The sequence below is a fragment of the Dermacentor albipictus genome, chromosome 1 (assembly GCF_038994185.2).
Source record: "Dermacentor albipictus isolate Rhodes 1998 colony chromosome 1, USDA_Dalb.pri_finalv2, whole genome shotgun sequence".
Classification (NCBI taxonomy): domain Eukaryota; kingdom Metazoa; phylum Arthropoda; class Arachnida; order Ixodida; family Ixodidae; genus Dermacentor; species Dermacentor albipictus.
Window position 1 is genome coordinate 178687522 of NC_091821.1, and position 19565 is coordinate 178707086.

At 43.9% G+C, this 19565-nt stretch overlaps 1 long non-coding RNA gene across 1 annotated transcript; it reads right to left on the bottom strand.

Annotated features, from left to right (window-relative positions):
- Window positions 1-508: 508 nt before the first annotated feature.
- Window positions 509-19092, bottom strand: LOC139056109 (uncharacterized). The gene is made up of 4 exons (XR_011512163.1): window positions 18729-19092; window positions 15921-16071; window positions 10005-10144; window positions 509-1259 (listed from the first exon to the last, which is right to left on the bottom strand). It is a non-coding gene; the product is annotated as an uncharacterized lncRNA (long non-coding RNA).
- Between the last annotated feature and the right edge of the window lie 473 nt (window positions 19093-19565).

Below are 19565 nucleotides of genomic sequence, written 5' to 3' on the forward strand. Positions count from 1 at the left end.
ATTTTGCTCAGCTATTCTCAACCTTCAACACCATGCCTGTAAATTGTTCTGCATTTACAGAGTCTGAAGGACCATTGTTTTTTGACACTAATGGATTAGTACTAGCATACTATACCATGTATACTGGTCGTAATATTTCACTTAATAAATATGTTTAACTGAAATACTGCAACAAATGTACTATTCTATTTTCTTTGTTCCACATGCCGAGTAGATTGCACTGCATGTGCATCTTATGCACCAGCAGACTTTCACTGGCACAGAAATGCATGGATTCATATGCAAAATCCACATATCCAATTTCCGCAACCGAATACAGTCAATCAATGCCACTATTGCCTTAGTTAAACTGCACTATAAATGGTTGCATGAAATACTAATGGCAGCAGAACCAAGTGCAACAATGTGTGAGAGTGCATATTGAGCAAGGAAAAACATCATGCAGAAAGGCTGTTTCCTGTCTCTACACAGACACAACCTTCTATAATGGCTCATAGATACTTAAGAGAACAGTAAAAACACAGTTTATTTAATAAATACAATTGTGATGGAGTATGGTTGCCATGAACATGACTAACACAGTGGGTCCTTAGTAAGTTTGCAGAGAACTTACATTATCAATGCAATAAAAATAAAATTGTCTTAGTTAAAATTGTAAATGCAATGTTCTTAAAAATATAAAGCGGCTGATTAGCTTTTCTTTGAGAGCATCACCGTATGTAGCACACTGAATTTTCAGACAAAGCAAACATTGCTAAGTCTTGGACGGAATTGTAAGTTATTTTAAAAGACAGCAAAGGTACATTAACAATGCTCTCTTTTGAATAAGTCTTTCCAGTAACCAATGTTTTAAAAGACTCATTTTGCCTAAATAATGGCTGCAAAAACTACACCACTCTTCACATTAGCTTATAGAACAATTTCTCAAAATACACACACACACACACACACAACTGATTTGTGGTGCTTTCAAAAGTTACTGATTGGAATTACAACTGAACTTCAGCTGGTCTATCGCAAAGAGCTCGTTGTGGGCCCTGGAGCCATGTTTTGATCAGCAGGCCTACCATTTCTGCTAACTGGAAATGCTTGATTTTCACCCTGGAATACTTGGTTGCATTCTTCTATTTACAACTGGGACTCCCACGCAGAAAGTTGGTCGATGAGATGACAGGTGTGGATCTTCCTTCTTTGTGCCATGTCAGGGAAAGATGCAGCTGCTTACACGGGGAGTGGCGTGCTCAATAGTTTCAGGAATTCTGCACCAGTCAAAGAAAAACGTTAAATGTAAACCAAACTGCACATCAGAATTATTGCTCTCTTTTAAAAGCAAGCAGTGCACCTAGGAAAAATTAGAGTACAGAAAATTACAAAAAATACAAAAATTATACAAAAAATTTTGTATCCCACTGTTTTGCTTCATTAGGTAGCTGCTGACCACACAATTAAGACATGGAGCCTCAATTCCCTGAGCAGCAGTAATAAATATTACATCACATTTTATGTAAATAGTTTAAGATGTGCACCAAGTGAAGCACTACTTTAGACTTGAAGCAGGAGACTATCCACATTACCAAAACCAGTTGGCACTCATGCGGTTCCACAAACAACTCAAGTAGAAACCATTTGGCTCAATGCAGCAGTTGACGGTCTTACAATGACAGTTTCGCTAAAAGCTTTCAAATTGGCCCTTCCAACTGTGCGCTTCTTTTGGAATGCAGAACTCCTTCCCCTGTTATGCTGTTCCTGTTGAATAGTCTTTGCTTTCATCAGCATGGTCATAGTGTGCGTTAGAGCACTGCACAAGCCTGGTTTTTCAGCCTGGGCTCGGCCCGGGCATACATGACCACACCCAGCCCGGGCCCATGTTACTTAGCCTGGGCCTGGCCCAGGCCCAGTTCATTACTAAGCTTAGCAGGGGCTCTGTATGCATGACCAGGCCCAGCCCGGTCACACTGGAGGAAATTTGTTGTTGATGATGATTATCGGTCCCTTGCCCTGTGTAGCGGGTGATCAGACCGAACATCCGGTGTATACATACATTGAAATGTTACTTTACCTGCAATGGTAGTTTAGCGTTTAAGCTGTTGCGCTGCTAAGCTCTAGGATGTGGGTTCGATTCCTGGCCATGGCGGCCGCATTTTGATGGAGACGAAACGCAAAAACACCCGTGTACTTATTATGGAACGCATTGTAATCATCCCGTGGTTTTGGCACGCAATGCATCAAAATATAAACAAAATAAGTTGCTTATGCGGTACATGAAAAGTCATTACAATAAAAGCATAGCAACACCCGCTGTGGTTGCTTAGTGGCTATATAGTGTTGGGCTGCTAAGCACAAGGTCACGGAATCAAATCCCGGCCACAACGGTCACACTTTGATGGGGGCGAAATGCAATAACACCCGTGTACTTAGATCTAGGTGCACATTAAAGAACCCCGGGTGGTCCAAATTATTCTGGAGTCCTTCACTACAGTGTGGCTCATAATCAGATCAAGGTTTTGGCACGTAGAACCCCATAATTTAAAAGTATAGCGACAATAAAACATAGCAAGAAAGTTTTCAAAACAAAGTATACAACTAACATGAAAAAGCGGATAGAAGCAAACCCAGGGAATTCTCTTTAATGCGCTTGTCTACACTTCATGTTCGAAACAATAATATTACAAGTTCTTAAAAGAGGCTCCTGATTAATAATTTGTTGCAGAAGACAAAAAAGCTTAAGGTGGTGGTGAACAGAAAGCAAATGCAGATGAAATGCAAACAGTTCATATTCCGACTGTGACATGAAATGTAATCACAACGTACAATATAAGTTAGATAATCAAGCTGTCATGCACCATGCTTCGGGCTATCCGAGATAAAAGGTTCCTCCCTTTTTTATGAAATAAAGATAGAAAGTACACTTAAAATAACATGCACCGACACAACAAGACTGCAGCCGAAAACGATGCCACAAGAATAGCACTGCATGAAGGCCAGCAATGAGCAAAACTCTACATGTTCTTGTGTAAAAACAGCAGGTTGTCCAGGCCCTCCGGCTTCAAGCAGGTCTTCCCTCTTGGAGTACATACCCAGCTGCATTGAAATTGCGTTCGCTACTTACAAACTGTACCTTATGTGTCAGCCTCAGCTTCTTGGGGTTTAATCAGCTACAGTATGTAAGCAATAAACGATCAAAAGCTTTGTTTCTCTCATGAGAACATCAGTGGTCTGGCCCATTGCCTGTGTTGTTATTCTTCTGCTGGTGAGCATGAATTTACCTGGATCGTACGATTTTGTCCAGTGAGGTCCTCTAGCATGTTAATATATATATAGTCAAATTCATGAGCATACAGCATAAAATAAATGCACAAGTAGAAAGAGAATGAATGAATGAATGAATGAATGAATGAATGAATGAATGAATGAATGAATGAATGAATGAATGAATGAATGAATGAATGTGTGGTGTTTATTGGCGCAAGGGCCAGGTATGGCCAAAGAGCGCCAAGCCAGTGTTGATGAGTTTGCAGTAGAGTTATAACTTCTATGAAGTTGGTGTGACGTGGCTGTAAAGGGGCCTAAAATAGTCGCTGTAAAGTGCGCAAAAACTACATGCAATAAGATTATGGCAATGACAAAAGACGTGTACTATGAGCATTAAGATGCATTGCGAAATAATGATACCATATAAAAAATGTATAAGATTCTAAAATTCACTAGAGCACCACGGCCTCATTAGAGCCCTTAAAACACAAGGGCCCAGAGGCGTGTGCTTTACAAAACAACTATCACAGCGGCATCCTCTGGAAAGAGGATGCGCCACGAGTTTAATGGGCTTATAACATGTAGGACAACATCATTTAAAAAATTGAGGACTACTTTGGTGTTAAAAAACCGCTCACCGCATCGACCACAGATTGGCGGTTCATTTCCAGTGAGCAGAAAACTGTGGGTACCAAATGTGTGCCCTATTCTGAGGCGACAGAATAGGACATCTCTTCGGCAAGATTTTGTTGGGGAAGGCCAAAAACCTAACTGTGGCTTTATAACCTTGTCACAGAGTGCATGCCCGCGCCCCTCTCAAGATGGCCGCCATTGCCGCAGCAGCAGCAACGCCGCTTGAACGGCGATGGGGAAGAGAGCTTCCCATTGTCCCGAGCTCGCACGACCTGTTTGGTCACGTGTGTCGCCTGAGCGCGGCGGAGGGACGAGGCGGCTCGGTGAGCGGCAGAGCGGTTTGGAGGACGGAGGAGGTTGGTCGGGCACCGGGGGACAGCTGAAGATGTGGTCGGCAGGCTGAGATCTCCAGGCTGAAGCCTTCGCCGGTCGAGCGACAGACGGTGCAAGTCCGTCAGGATCTTCGGCAGCGAGGCTGCAGCAGCCCGACGCTCTTCAGATCGGGACCTCGGCAAGCACGCCCCAGATAAGCCTCGTGTTCCAGCCCGCTCTCAGAACTTTCCGCCGGACTCTCTTTTCTAATCGCGTAATCTTTCATTTGTCATCGCGTGTTAATTTTTGTATGTTCTGTTAGTGTAGTGTTTGCCGTATTTATTGTCGCGTATATTTGTCATTTGTGTCGCAGATTTTTTTGTTCTTTCGCGAGTGTTAATGGTTCGCACGTGGTGGGCTTAGTGTCGCGCGAGTGGCGTCAGGGCGTGTGTTGTGTGACCCGCACGCCTTCCGCGAGCTAGGACCCACTACTGGAAGTTTGCATGTTTTTTTTTCCATTATGTCTCGGACATGATTTGATCTTATTAAATTGAATGTGTGTGTTTTACGTTGCCTCCCGTCTCATGCCTCTTGTTCACGGTCGATCAGGCGTGGACCTTATCGCCGGTCAGCAGTCGAACCCTCACTAAACGCACGCGGGGTGGGTTTGTTGTCGCCCCATCCCCTCCTGTTCGGAGAGTGCGAATTACCCCACCATCAATCTTTGACAAACGTGCAGTTTATTATTTGTTTCTGCGTTCCACATGCGTTGCCAGTGTTCTCGCAGTTTCTTTCTTAAGAAAGGCTTCAGATCTGTGACAGGGACAGCAGCCGTGGGAAAAGTGGTTAGTGATGCGAGTGATGTGGCCATTTTGTCAGCTAGTACATTACCCTCAATGCCTCTATGGCCAGGCACCCAGCTTATTACTACGTGTCTATGTGATAGATAAATATTGCATAAGAGCAAGTAAAGTTTAATGACAACAGGATTTGTATGCTTTTGTAAAGAAATTAACGCTTTTACAAGACTTAACGAGTCTGTAAATACTATTGCTCTGTCGAGTTTTAATTTATATGTTTTGCTGCTGACGGTACTGCATAGGCTTCTGCAGTGTAGATACCTGTTAAGGGATTCAATACGTCAGATTCAGAAAATGAGGGATCAACAGCAGCAAAAGATACACCAGAATGTGATTTTGACGTGTCTGTGTAGAATTCTGAGCACGAGTACTTCGATTGACGTTCACGGCAATGCATAGTGATTTCTAAGTCAGGTGCGTGCTTTGTGACCTCTACAAAGGACATGTCACAGTCTATCACCTGCCACTCTCTGGGCTGTAATGGCTTAGCTGGAGGCATTAGGCGATGTTCGAGAACTGGGACATTCATTTCTTTGCTAAGTTCTCTTGCACGGAGTGACAAAGGAAGTCTCATGGAGGGTCTATTACGAAAAAGTGTTTCGCAGGTCAAGTCGTTTACAGTTGTGAAACACGGATGTTCTTTATTAGAGCACACTTTGAGAAAATAGGTGAAGCTGATGTATGTTCTCTGAAAATGGAGTGACCACTCATCTGACTCTACGTATAGGCTTTCGACAGGGCTTGTTCTAAAGGCGCCAGTGGCCAGGCTGATATCCAGGTGGTGGACAGGGTCTAATATCTTTAGCGCGCTCGGAGCGGCAGAGTGATAAACCACGGCACCATAGTCCAGTCGTGATCGAACTAGGCTCCTGTAAATATTCAATAAACACTGTCTGTCGCTACCCCACGTTGTGTGGGATAGGATTTTAAGTAAATTCATTGTTCTAAGACATTTTGCTTTAAGACATTTAATATGTGAGATGAAAGTAAGCCTCGAGTCAAGTATAACACCTAGGAATTTGTGTTCATTGTTCAGAGGTACTTGTTGTCCGCCCAGTTCTACACAAGGATCTGGGACCAGGCCTCTCTTTCTTGGGAAGAGAACACAAGAACTTTTGTGGGGGTTGACTTTAAATCCATTTTGGTCTGCCCATTTTGACACCTTGTTTAAGCCCTGCTCTAGCTGTCTTTCGCATACTGTGAGGTTGCAGGATTTGAAGCCTATTTGTATGTCGTCTACGCATAAGGAATAAAAAATGGCTGGTGGCAGTGAAGCACGTAGTGTGTTCATCTTAATGATAAAGATAGTGCAGCTGAGCACGCCTCCCTGGTGTACACCAGTTTCCTGCGTAAAAGGACGTGACACTGCGTTACCGACTTTTAGTAGCTTTCAATTATTTTCAACATATTTCCACGGATGCCCATTCCCGACAAGTCTCGCAAGATCCTGTAATGCCATGTTGTGTCATATGCCTTCTCCATATCGAGGAATGTCGAGAGGAAATACCGTTTGTGTACAAATGCATCGCATATATATCCTTCAATGCGCATAAGATGACCGGTTGTCGACCGCCCTTGTCTGAATCCACACTGATAGGCATCGAGCGTATTGTTGAGTTCAAGGAAATGTATGAGTCTGCGATTAATGATTTTTTCAAAAAGCTTACACGGACAATTTGCAAGAGCTATCGGACGATAACTTGCTACCAAGGAAGGGTCTTTTCCCTGCTTCAGAACAGGAACCACAATCGCTTCTTTCCATGTAGATGGTTGGTACTATCCCGCAGCCCAAATAGTTTTGAAAAGTGTGAGTAGTGTAACCTGTGTGTCAGTAAGTAAGTTTCTGATCATGTCATACATAACTCTGTCAAGTCCCGGTGCAGTGCTTTTGCATGTGTTCAAGGCAGCTCTCAACTCGGCAATACTGAAAGGACGGTTAATGGTTCATTCTGTCGACATTTTCTGATGTTTGGCTTACATGCTTCTATTTGTTTGTATTTGAGAAAGGATTGAGAATAATGGATTGAGCTCGACACGCTCTCAAAATGCTCCCCAAGTGAATATGCCTGGTCTTGCAGGGTATCGCCTTGTGTGTTTACCAAAGGGAGTGAATATGTTTGCTGCCCTCTTATCCTATTAACCCTGTTCCAGACTTTCGCCTCATTTGTATACGAGTTGATGCTCGATAAGAACTTCTGCCAACTCTCTCTTCTAGCCCGTCGGCACGTTCTCCTGCCTTATGACTTTACTTTCTTAAAGTTAATAAGATTCTCCACAGTGGGAGAGGCGCATAGCAACCCCCACGCTTTGTTCTGTTTCTTACGAGCGATCCTATATTCGTTGTTCCACCACGGGACACGCTGTTTACATGCCAAGCCATTTACTTCTGATATGCATTTAGATACGGCATCTATTATGAAGGCTGTAAAATATTCCACAGCAGCATCAATTCCTAACGAGGACATGTCATCCCATGAGATACTAGTGAGAGTTCGGAATTTCTCCCAATCAGCTGTATCAATCTTCCACCTATGAGCCTGTATTGGATATTAGTTTTCTTCAGCTGTTCTTAGAAGTATGGGGAAGTGGTCGCTTCCGTAAGGATTGTTGGTAACTTCCCATTCAAGTTCAGGCAGTATAGACGGGGAAACTAGGCTAAGAGAAAGAGAAAGAGACACCATTACGGTAGCACTAAAATAGTATTTTTGTATTGAGATTGGTAATAGTGCAATCACAAAAGCTGTAACAGGAGAACTGTATGAAGAGCGTCTTTTGTATCATTTATTTTTATTTATGCGGAAACAACATACGGTTTTGTGAAAAAATGAATGGGAACTTCATGTTTTTCTGTTTTCTTTGCTGACGTATACTAAGAGCCAGCTCTTTGCATGTGTCACTTCAGCTTGGCACAGAGTATAGCACATAAATGTTATGCAATGCTTAACATTTCTCTGTGCTCAGAGGCCCAACTTTTGCCCTTTAATGAGTGAACCCGAGCCGAGCCCGGGCCTCCTGAAAAACGCTTTGGACGGCCTGGGCCTGTGCAATGCTCTAGTGTGCGTGCACATGTCTGTTAAGTTTGGTACCATGAGACTGCCACATCAAGTTCCGAAGACATGAATCAACTTCTGTTTCATGTCCAAAGCCATACTAGACTTGGCATATGTTTTGAATGGGGGTGGTGGGGGGTATTCCTTAAGCACCCACCTAGTGGACTGTCCATTTTGGCTGCTGCTGAAGTGCTGATTGGCTAGGGCTGGGTTACCAGTGAAGAGGAGGCACGTGCCCCCAGCAAGTCTCGCCTTACACCTCCTCACTGGTACAGCTCCAGCGAATTAATGGTGGCCGAGACGGACAGTCCACGAATATCCCTCCTAGACACGCTAAAAGGTAATCTATTAATTCTAATAATACTATATTATTGTAGAAGGAATTGAGGTTCCATAGCATGATTACGAAACAGCGCTAAACCACAGGACGAAGAGAGAGACACAGACCATGGTATTGTACTAACAACCAAGTGTCCTTATTCTTCTAGTCAGCATATATATACTCTACCACTATCCCAAAGCACAAAAGCAACTGAAATTCAGCATGCACAGGGGCAATAAATTGTAATCAATGAGAGAGGAAGGCTATTTCCTTTGGGAGGAGAGAAATGGAGGGGAGGCTTACATACGTTTCACCGCTATTATGGATGTGAAAGGTTTCATAAATAAGGCGTCCACGGTCATCGTGGTATTTTGACAAGTAGGTTACATCTTTACAAAAGATGGCTTGCAGCCGCATTCATTGCAATGAAGTGACAACTGACTATCTCTAGCTTGTTTCGGTCCTTGTTCGAGTGTTTGCGCATGCGGTCATTGATGCACCACCCTGTTTGACCAATATAGAAACGCTTGCATGAAAGAGGAATCTAACAACACAGTCACAACAGTCAACAACAAACCTCTCCCTGTGCTGCATTTTACAACTTTTTTTGTTCTCGGTCACTCGACTGACTTGGTGGCAAATGCTACCTAACTTATTTTGGGCAGTGAACAACAACGTAATGCCTGCCCTGTTGACAACCTTTTTGAGATTATCCACAACCTGGTGCATATATGGGATAACCGCAACCATTTGCCATGGGTGATTCTCAGATTGAGTGGCTGCCGATTGCTTTCCTTTAAGGCCTGTTGCGAGGCTTTCAGTGACGCTAGTTTAAAAGCAGTAACGGGAAACATGCGAGCTTCAGCCTGGCTACTTGCGATTCGAAGCTTGCATTTACTTGGTGGTCACAGGATCTGATGAGGGCTACCTTCATACAAAATCCTGCTATTACTGCGCTTGCTTATCTTTGAGTGCACCGAGAAAAAGGGGAGAAGTCTCTTATGAGACCGAGGAGAATAACCCCAACATACACGTTTGTTTAAGAACAAGAGCTCCAAGTCTAAGAAACGCAGCTTATTGTCTGACGGATGCTCCGTGGTCAACTCAAAGACACCCAATACTGTGCGGAACACGTCCTATATTATAGCAGGAGCAGGCTGCGCATCAGGAGTGTTATTATTATGAAAAATTAAACAGTCATCAACGTGTCGCATCACTTTTACAGTGTTCGTCTGGCTGAGCTTAGCTTTAAGATTGCGGTCATAGCTGGCCAATAAAATTTCACTTTGAACAGGGGCAACACATGAACCATGCACACACCTTTCTTTTGTATAAAAAGCTTATTCTTCATGCTGATGAAAGTGGAAAGCATATAGAACTTTAAGAGTTCTAAAAACCTGTCGACATTGATGCCACATGAATTCTGAAACTTAAGAACACCATATTTGTCAATGCAATGGCCAACTTTGATGCACACACCTTGTTGAGGCAATAAGTAATATAAGTCTTCGATGTCCACAGAAAAGGCTTGGACAGCCTTTGGACATTCTTCACGGTGAAAGATGGAGACAGTACCTGGCGTCTTTATGAGGAAGGGGTCATCGATGTCGAGGAGGCACAAAAACTTTTGCAGGAACACCCCCACTTGTCATTTCCAGGTTCCGCACTCAGCAACAATGGCCCAGAACGGGCACAGTTCCTTGCGAGTCTTGGCACTGAAAAACACAGAAAGGTTGGTTCCTTTGCAGGACTTTACAGAGGAGGCCAGTTTTGAGAGTCTGGCTTTTTTGCAAAGCTGAACAGCCTTTGTTTTCACCTTCACAGGAACCACTCCTTGCACTTCTTTGAAATTGCCTAGAATAGCCAAATCTGCTTTGTTCTTGTACAAACCACTAAGCATCACGACAAATTCACCTTCTTTGTCAGACAGGAGCAGCTTAAGCCCAGCTTCTCGAAGGACGGTCACTGCTGTGCGGAGCCGAACTATGTTGCCTTTCTTAAACTGCTGGGGCAGGCAGTCAACACTTTCTCTGATACATGTCAGTTTCATCTGTTCTTGCTCTACCAATAGCTGTCCTGACGAGGCTGAGCAGTTCCGTCTTGTCCAGAACAGGATGCTCACAAAATTTAGGGTCAAGCTCCAGTGAATCAGCCACATTCTTGGGGATTGAGGCGTCTCTGAGTATCATGACTTCTTGACCTTAACCTGGATTCCGATGTCTTCTAAGCAGATGAACCACCAAGTTGCTCAACAAGAACACAACTGTCTGGGAGAGGAAAAAAAAAAACCCACAGGCCACAGCGTTGTGGTCTGCATCCCTTCTCTTTGACCTGTGGTTTAGTGCTATTTTCTGCTCGTAATCATGAGCGAACCAGCTCCAGCAATTTACTGGGTTGGCAGCTATTCATTATTGGGATAAAACAAAAAAAAATTTGCAACATACTCTTTAGGAGAAAAGAAAAAACTAAGTACTAGTGTCAGAGCAATGACAAATAAGCTCATCACTATTGTTTGGATATCATATTCACATTGGATATAGTAAATTTCAACAAAGAAAGGCCATTTTCCTTACTTACAAGTAGCACAACACAAAAGTTCCTTTCCTGAAGCTGACACAGCATTTAATAACAGTTCAAGAGACAACACTGCAATTTGGCAAGGTAGAATTCAGGTGTGTTTACATCTAAATCAAAAGCTAGAAGGCTCTCTTTCAATAAATTCAAGTATTGTTCACTTCCCTATGTGTAAAAAAAGCAGAGCAAGCAGGGCTGAATTAAGAAAAATGGGGGCCCTGGGCTAATGCGCATGCAGGCCCCCTTTCCCTATACTGATACACCAACACATATGTTCACTTTGTGATTAATCTGCATTCTGTTTTCAGCAAAAGCTAGGCTTTAAGGAAAAGTTTAGTGCACTCAAGACGAATAATAATGTAGAAAAGACAACACAGCTCAGATGTTGGTTCTTCTGAAGCTAGGCTTTGTTTGCATCAGTAAGTTTAATCCCGTGAGGAGACGCATGGTTGTATCCAAAACATTCTTTATTAAAATTCAAATATCAGACTGCAGTAATCGTTATACACGTTACTCTATAAATATGCAATAGACATATACAATACTTAAGGCAATACAAACACCATAAAAATGCACTAGAATACAGATGAAAATTACCAACTGTAATTACGAAACATTATTTGAAAATATTTTCGTTAAAGGTAAGGCAAGCAAGGAAGACGCCAAATAAATGTGGCACTATCAAAAACAACAAAAATACAGTTCTTTATAAGCACGCTAAATATCACAAGAAGAACGAACAAGAGACGAACAACGAATATTTGCATATCTTGAATTACACTGCTCAGCGTTTCATTGGCAACGTGGAGGCTGGGAGGCAACACAACGAACTTATTGGAACTATTCATGTATAGCGTAAATAGTCCTCTTTTAAAATGGCATCTTTCGCGCCTTCACTTTGGCGAAATCAGATATAGTCTGTTCGAAGGATAGATCGCGGAGGTCACTTTCAATGGACATGATAGCAGGCGAGTTCACCTTGTCGTCAAGGGGGCTCGAACGTAGGCGATTTTTTATCAGCGACAACTTGGAAAACAATTGTTCGGTCTCGAGTTTGCCAAGGGCATGCTTAAGTACATTCGCAAAGCTATAGAAAGGTTCGGAAGCACATCAATAAGCTTTCTTTCGTGCAGCAACTTCTTCATTCCCAGGGGACTCATGTCCTGGCATACAGAGTTGTGCAGAAAATTTGCAAACTGAACAATTTCAGCGGAAAATGCTGGCTCCAAATCATTTTTGTAGGTTTTCACCAACTTCTCAGCCTGCTGTGCCACAGAGGCCTCGCTCCCAACTTCTGTCAGCAATTTTAAGAATCCGAACCTTTCGCAGAGTTCAGTGTATAGGCAGCCTTTCACACTCGCAAAGCAGAGCCTAGACTGTCAAGTACAACATTGTAGGTCCCTACGATAAACTTTTTTCTACCTTGTAACGCACTATCGCTTTTTCCGTCCGGGTGCTTACTCAAACAATGCGTTTGCTCTCATCCTGATAACATTGATTGGTACATAGCGTGCGTGCTCTCTTCGAAGGTATCAAAGAGAGGTCGCAAAGAATTAACAAAGCCTTCTAGAGAGCCCAGCAGGTCTACAGCAGTTGAAATGTCTAGGCCTGGTTTCTGAAGTGCTACGCTCGTTTTGTCAAAGCGCTCCAAGGTTTCACTCCAGAAAATCGCTATGAGTGCAGTCTCTAGTTTTGTCTTTTTCTTGAAAAGAGAGTGCGCTTCGTTCCTAGTGTCACCGTTTTCTTCCTCGTTCTTTGATATAGCTTCAAGGCAACACAAGACTGCATTGAAATTTTTCAGAATGGCCTTGCATGATTCAGCGTGTCTTGACCACCTGGTCTCAGAGAGACTTTTCAAAACAAGCTGCTGGTCAGTTCCGCCCATGCTGTCCAAAAGATACGTCCATCGCTCAGGTGAGGCAGCAAGGAACACATACAGTCTCTGAATTACAGTGAAAAATTTGACTGCCTCAAGGCAACTGTCAACGCTACACACGCCAACTAAGTTCAGCGAATGACCAGCACACGGGACGTAGACTGCCAATTTATTCAGGTGTTTGATTTGAGCTTGCAGTCCTTTTTATTTTCCTGACATATTACTCGCATTATTATAAGCTTGGCCCCTACAATCATCATTGAGATACCACTGGTCGTCTAGAGGCACATCATGGTATCGAAAAGATACACGCTGTTATGAAATTCAATTGGAACAAATCCAAGAAAGCATTCGTACACTTTCCCATTTAAATAGTATCATATAATAACTGACAGCTGATCAAAGTGAGTAAGGTCTGGAGTCGAATCAACAATTAAAGAGAAGTATTTTGCGCGTTTCACTTCGTCAACGAGACGTTCCTTGACAGCCTTTGCCATATGCTCGATAAATTCATCACAAATGGTTTTTGACAGATATGATGGGTGACCTTTTCCTTTGTTCCCATAGCGTTTGATGTGCTCCTCTAGAAAGGGATCAAACTTGGCAATGGCCTCAAGCACTCCCATATAATTGCCATTTCTCGGAGAACCAAAAAGCTCCTCACTGCCCCTAAACGCTAGGTTGCGCTCAGCTAGAAGCTTAACTACAACGACTAAGCGTTTCAACACCTCGGTCCAGTAAGCGGTTTCAGTGACAAGATGCTTAACCAGCTCCTTGTCAATTGTGCTGCTCGAGTAATAGCGGGCGAGCCATGCTGCCACGGAGTTCCGGTGCTCAACACTATTTTAATGTGCGCAAACCTTTTCTTCTGCTCTTTTCCAATCAGAAAAGCTGTGCGTGGTGAAAGCACTGGGGTTGCTTGAAATCGAAAATAGTTTGCACATGAAACAGTAAACGGAACCTTTGGACTCCGAGTACATTAACCAGTGTTGCTCGTACGCCTCCCCATATACAGCCTTTCACATGAAAAGATGAGGTGACATATAGCGTTTCTGAGTTCTGTATTGCCTTTTGGAAGACGGAAAATTTTCTGCCCGATTTTGAAAATACAATGGCCCTTTCTCAAGGGATACACTCCGAAAGCTGTCAGTAATAACGTCCGGCCACTTAGCAGGGTCACTTCAGAGAATCTCGCAACATACCGCGCGTCGTAGGCGAAACATAACACCACCTGCCAGGCTGCCTTCCAAAAACAGTCGGCCCGACGTCTACTTCCAGCTACATCGGCACGCGGCCAGCCACACGGGCTGGGCCTCCGTCGGAGCATGGCTGGGTGCCGAGCCCGCCAAACGCTCGTCGATTCGACAAGCCGGCAATGCATCGGGCCGGCTTTAGTTGCTGATTGAACTTTGGATCAACGTATTTTTTTGTTAGACAGCATAAAGTATATTGCACTAAGTACATAACTACGTTAATAACAAGTATTTTGCATGCTGCCACAGCCGATGCAGACTGCAGAAGTCTCAGACTGCGACTCTGGACTTTTTTTCATTTTCAGTGAGTTTGCTCGTGGTTTCAACTCGCGTTTCACTAAAAGGCAACATTTTTTGTTTGTTTGCATTGGTAAAATGCTTTGCATTGCTGTTAAACTTGTAAAATAGAGTTCCTAGCTTGTACAAATTCCCTCCTTTTCTCGTTCTGGTCTCGTCTTCCTATTGGCTAGGAGCAACCGTCTGTTCTGGGAGGTTCTCCATTATTCTTTCGCCCCGTCGACGCTGAGCATGAGAACAAAGGGGAGAGGGCGACTCCTAGTGTGGGCAAAGTTACGCGCCCTCCGTCACCTCTGAGTCATCTTTTTCTACTTCTTTCTGGAAAGTTCGGCGGCCAGTCTGACCTACTTTTTCCTTCGAGCGCGCGTGAGGGTACGCAGCCACTAGGCAGGAATGGGCCCTGGAGACAGGCCCTTTGTGTCCAGCTCTCCAACTTACCCCTTCACTCTTCCACAACCCTGGCCCGAACAGTGAACATTCCATGCCCCACGGCACGTGGACAAAGGCACGTGTGACGTATTCTTTTCTTTCCTGCCTAGACTCCGCCATCAGACTCATCATTATCTGCTACTGGACTCATCCTCCCCCGCCCAAATTACCATCGCTGTAAAGAAAAGTCAAATGGGAGGCACTGTTGGGTATTGCAGCACATACTTTCTATGAGAAGGACAGCGGCGGAACTATTTGAGAAGTGGAGGGTGGCATGGTGGCGACGAGGGGCAAGGGAGATTTAGGTCCTCATCCCAAATTGCATGTTTTAGGTGTTTCCCCCTTGCCCCTCCTCTCCAGACAGCACTGGACAGACGGACTGACAGGAAACCACGAAAAATCTTCCAAGCAAACGCACCTCGCCTCATAAGAAAGAGGGCCCTGCCGGGGTGGCGGGGGATTCCTGTTTTTGCAGCTCGACAAGCTCTCCCCAAATGATCAGGCTAATGCATGCTGTTACATTAGGCGGGGGGCCCCGTCTACTCATTCTGGTTTTCTCGCTACATACATGTTGCTCGAAGTTCCGTTTCCCATAGTTCCATGTACTAAGCAGGTTAGAATAAATGGGCCCCCTTCTCCTACTGTCCGAGGTGAGGCCCTGGGCTGCAGCCCCCTTAGCCCCCCCCCCTAATCCAGCGCTGAGAGCAAGCATTCTATGTAATTAAGGTCATAAAATGCATCACATTTATCTCCGAGTTGCAGATGATACTCAAGCAGCAGTTTTGTTAGCCATGCTGCTACTGTTTTGATAGCAGAATGTGACAGCACACTGGCTCAAGCGGGGTCGTTCCTAGCAACCTCTGAAATTCAGACAACATTAATCAACAAACGCAGGTAGTACACATGATTACATAAATTAGAATAGCATAATCTGAAAGGAACAGTGCAAATGTGATAGCTCATTATTCTACAAAGAAAATGCACCTTGCGTTAGCCTTGTTCATGCTGGAAAAAAATTGTCATTGCCTTTTCTGTGCAGCCAAATGAATTCTGCATACATACCTTCAAGGTCGCATTGAATGACTCGCATTCAATTTCTCCTGAAGTGAGAAAGGGCACCAGACTTTCTTTACTATTTGGCACAGATTGTGAATTAAACAAAGACAGCTTGCATCGAGTTTCAAATGCGACCTGCCAGGTGAAGACAGGTGCTCTGAAAGATAGAAGGAGAAATTCATATGCTGAGAACAACAAAAATTAACGATACAGGCTACATTAACTTCCATTAAACATTACTTAGTGACATAACACTGCAAGCGATACAGCTGTCTTGACAGCCACACAGGTTAGTGCAGCACATAAACTATAAGTAAAAATAGAATAAAGACCAACTGAAAACTAGGATTTATTTAAAAAAATTTAAATAAATTGTATGCATTCTACAGAAGCTATACATGCAAAACTAATTTAAAGCTCACCATGATTTCCAGCTCAGCATTTTACATTTCACACTGGAACACTGAAAAGGGCCAGACAGTACTAAATTTCTTAAGCTTGTAGTCTCATTTAGCTAATGCAGAAAGGTTATTTTGTGCACTCAGAACAGCAATGCCTGACAGATTTTTGAACTGCTTTTTTATGAAAGTTGCGTGTGAATTCTGCCACTGAAAAGCCAAAACTGTTTGGTGTGCTTGACACTTAGATGAACCTGAAATATTTGGTCTGGCCCTAGCTGAGATTTAACACTATTGCTTACACCAGCCATGTCTCTCAAGGCAGCATAAAGTTCGTCATACCATTATCATTTGTCTTATCTGAAACTTTGAGAGCTTTTCTCTGGGTCTGTTTACCTTTCATATGGTTCACTCACTGTGCTCTTTGTTGTCTCTGTTCGACATACATGACATTTGAAAGGAACATATTGAAGGACTTAGAAGTATGTTCAGCACAAGAAAGTGGCTAAGAGTTTAATGTGTCTTCATAGCACGTGGGGGATCTTCTTCCCAAAACCTTACAATATTAATAATTGTGTTTGTCTCGTGCACCACTCTTGTTATGTGAAGCTACAGCCTGAGCTGCTGAGGATTTTGTTTTACTACCTTGCGGCTGTCCTTGAAACAGCATCGCAAACTTTCCTCTTCACTGGCATCATTGTTAAAAAAAAAAAAAGGCCTCAGCTGTAGGCGACCGTTGGTTTTATTTGCATTGCCTTCATGTCCGAAAGTGGAGTGGATACACTTGACTTCCATGAGCTAAATGTGAGGCCATTAGCAGGATCTTTTTTTCTAGATTTGCAAAAGATAATGTAAGATGTTGAGACTTGCATGAGAAATTTTTATGCTTACGCTTATTTTTCATCAGTAGCTGCAGCCTGCATGTGATGGTTATGTGATCATGTTTTCCTAGAGTGCATAGTGATGAAGAATACAACGGTTTAACATCACAACATGGCTGGTGATCAACAACCACATATACAGTCTGAATACACAGTTCTCATAGCAGCCTCAAAGCCAGTACCACAATCACATAGCCAAAAAGGTATTTATAAAAAATCATCCTAACAAACTTAATAAACTTGCACTCTGAAACAGGTTGCGTCAATAACTGCATGAACACAACAATCCAAAACTTTAACTGACGTTTGTTCAAATCGTGCAACATGGTTTTCAGCAAAATAGAAACACTTCAGACATAAAAATCATGCAGATCCCTCGCACTGTGGGAATCGATGTAAGCAAAGCTTTCTGTACTGTTTGTTTTGATTGACGATAATTTGTGTGATGTTGCCGGCAAATGTTTAATTTCTTCAATGTTTTGTCCAACACAAGAGTGGTGAGTTGATATTAAACGTTACCTTGCGTGCACCACTGCTGTTTGTCTGCATAGCACACAAAACACAAAGGGAGAGGTGTTTGCTTGAGGCGTTGTTGTGCGCCATATTTCATAGCCTCTGAGAGGGTTGAGCATTGTCATTGTCTCACATGGCACATCGCATCGTGGCAGATGCATTAAACATGAATTGGATTATGGGGCTGTATGTGCCAAAACTACAATCGGATTATGAGGCAGGCCGTAGGGGCGCACTCCGGATTAATTTTGGCACCGGGGTGTTTTTAACGTGTCCCTAAATCAAAGTAAGAGGGTGTTTTTTTATTTCGCCCTCGTAGAAATGCGGCTGCCTCGGTCAAATCCGCGACCTTGAGCAATGCCATAGCACTGAAGTGTTGATTTGACGTGCGACCGCTTCCATTGTGTCACCTAGACCGTGCGGTGCGCTTTAATTAATACGGCTCTGCTTCTGCACACCCTGTGTAAGTTGTCCACTAGACATATTTGCATGGTTTTACTTTTTAGAAATAGTAGAAACGCACTGTACCGTACCTTGAACTTATGTTTATCCAGCAGTTCCTTGCGTTCTCACGTCACCTACCCCCCCCCCCCCCCCCCCCCGCCCACACACGCTTTGTATATGGGAACTGCGAGCGAAGAAAGACACTTGTTTCGCGACTGCGTCGGCTCTACTGGTTCTAACCGTTCTCTGCCTCTTCTCTCCCCTCCTCTCTTCCATTCTAACTACCTTCCCTTTGGACTTGCTCGTTGTAGAACGGTAAGCGCTTGCGGGGGGTCACGGATAATTACAGCTGTCAAGAGGCTTAATGGCAACGACCCGGGAGCTTCAGGGGGCATTGTACACATTCGACGCAGTGCGGTCCAAACGAGTCCTTCGCGTCTCTTTTCTTCTCTGCCACGCTCCTTCCATGTATACGTGCACACGCTCTGAACCACTCCCCGACGCAGTGTGCCGGACAGCAGGAGTGGGAAAGTCGAAGGAAAAGGCAAAGAAAGTTTTGCTTTAATAAAAGCACTTACTGAAGTTGTTGCTGCCGTTCCTCCTAACACGATCCAAAGTTCTCCACCATAGAATAAATAACTTATCTACTTGAATACTCGCACCACAAACACGAACGAACCGCCAGAGAAAGTTTCGGGGTTTCAGATTTGACGACAGAAAAGCGCGATTCACAGGGTTGCCAGATGGCACCAACAAAAAATAGCCAAATGATCTTAATATCTAGCCCTAAAATACACGAAAAGTTTGCACATTTTGAGTCGTATATCTTGCCACACAACGATGGACTTCTTAAGATTTTCCACTTCTGGTTACCCACGGGCTGCCAGAGCTAGCCAGCATCTGTCTTGCCCGCATTTCCTTTCTTTAACGCCGCGAGCCCGGTACTTCGCAGTAACGAACGGCACGCGCGTTATCACGACAGGAATGTAGCGGGCGCAGCGTTTTCAAGAAAGGAAACGCAAGCAAGGCAGATGACGATTATCGTTGTGTGCACTCTGAAAACAGTTTGCACCCTTTGGGGCGTATATTTGTCCCACAACGATAATCGTCATCTGCCTTGCTTGCGTTTCCTTTCTTGAAAACTCGGCGCTCGCTACTTTCCTGTCGAGAATGCTGCGTCACACTGATAACGCGCGTGCCGCTCGTGACTGGGAAGTACCGGGCTCGCAGCGTTAAAGAAAGGATACACGGGCAAGACAGATGACGATATTATCGTTGTGGGACAAAAAACAGACAGGGCCGCGATTTCGTAGCGATGCCTTTTCCCGATGCCAATTCCTTTCGGCACCCCGTGCGGCGCGTCGGACGCGGCCACTAGAAACGCGAAAACCACGAAAACGCATTAGCATCGAAAA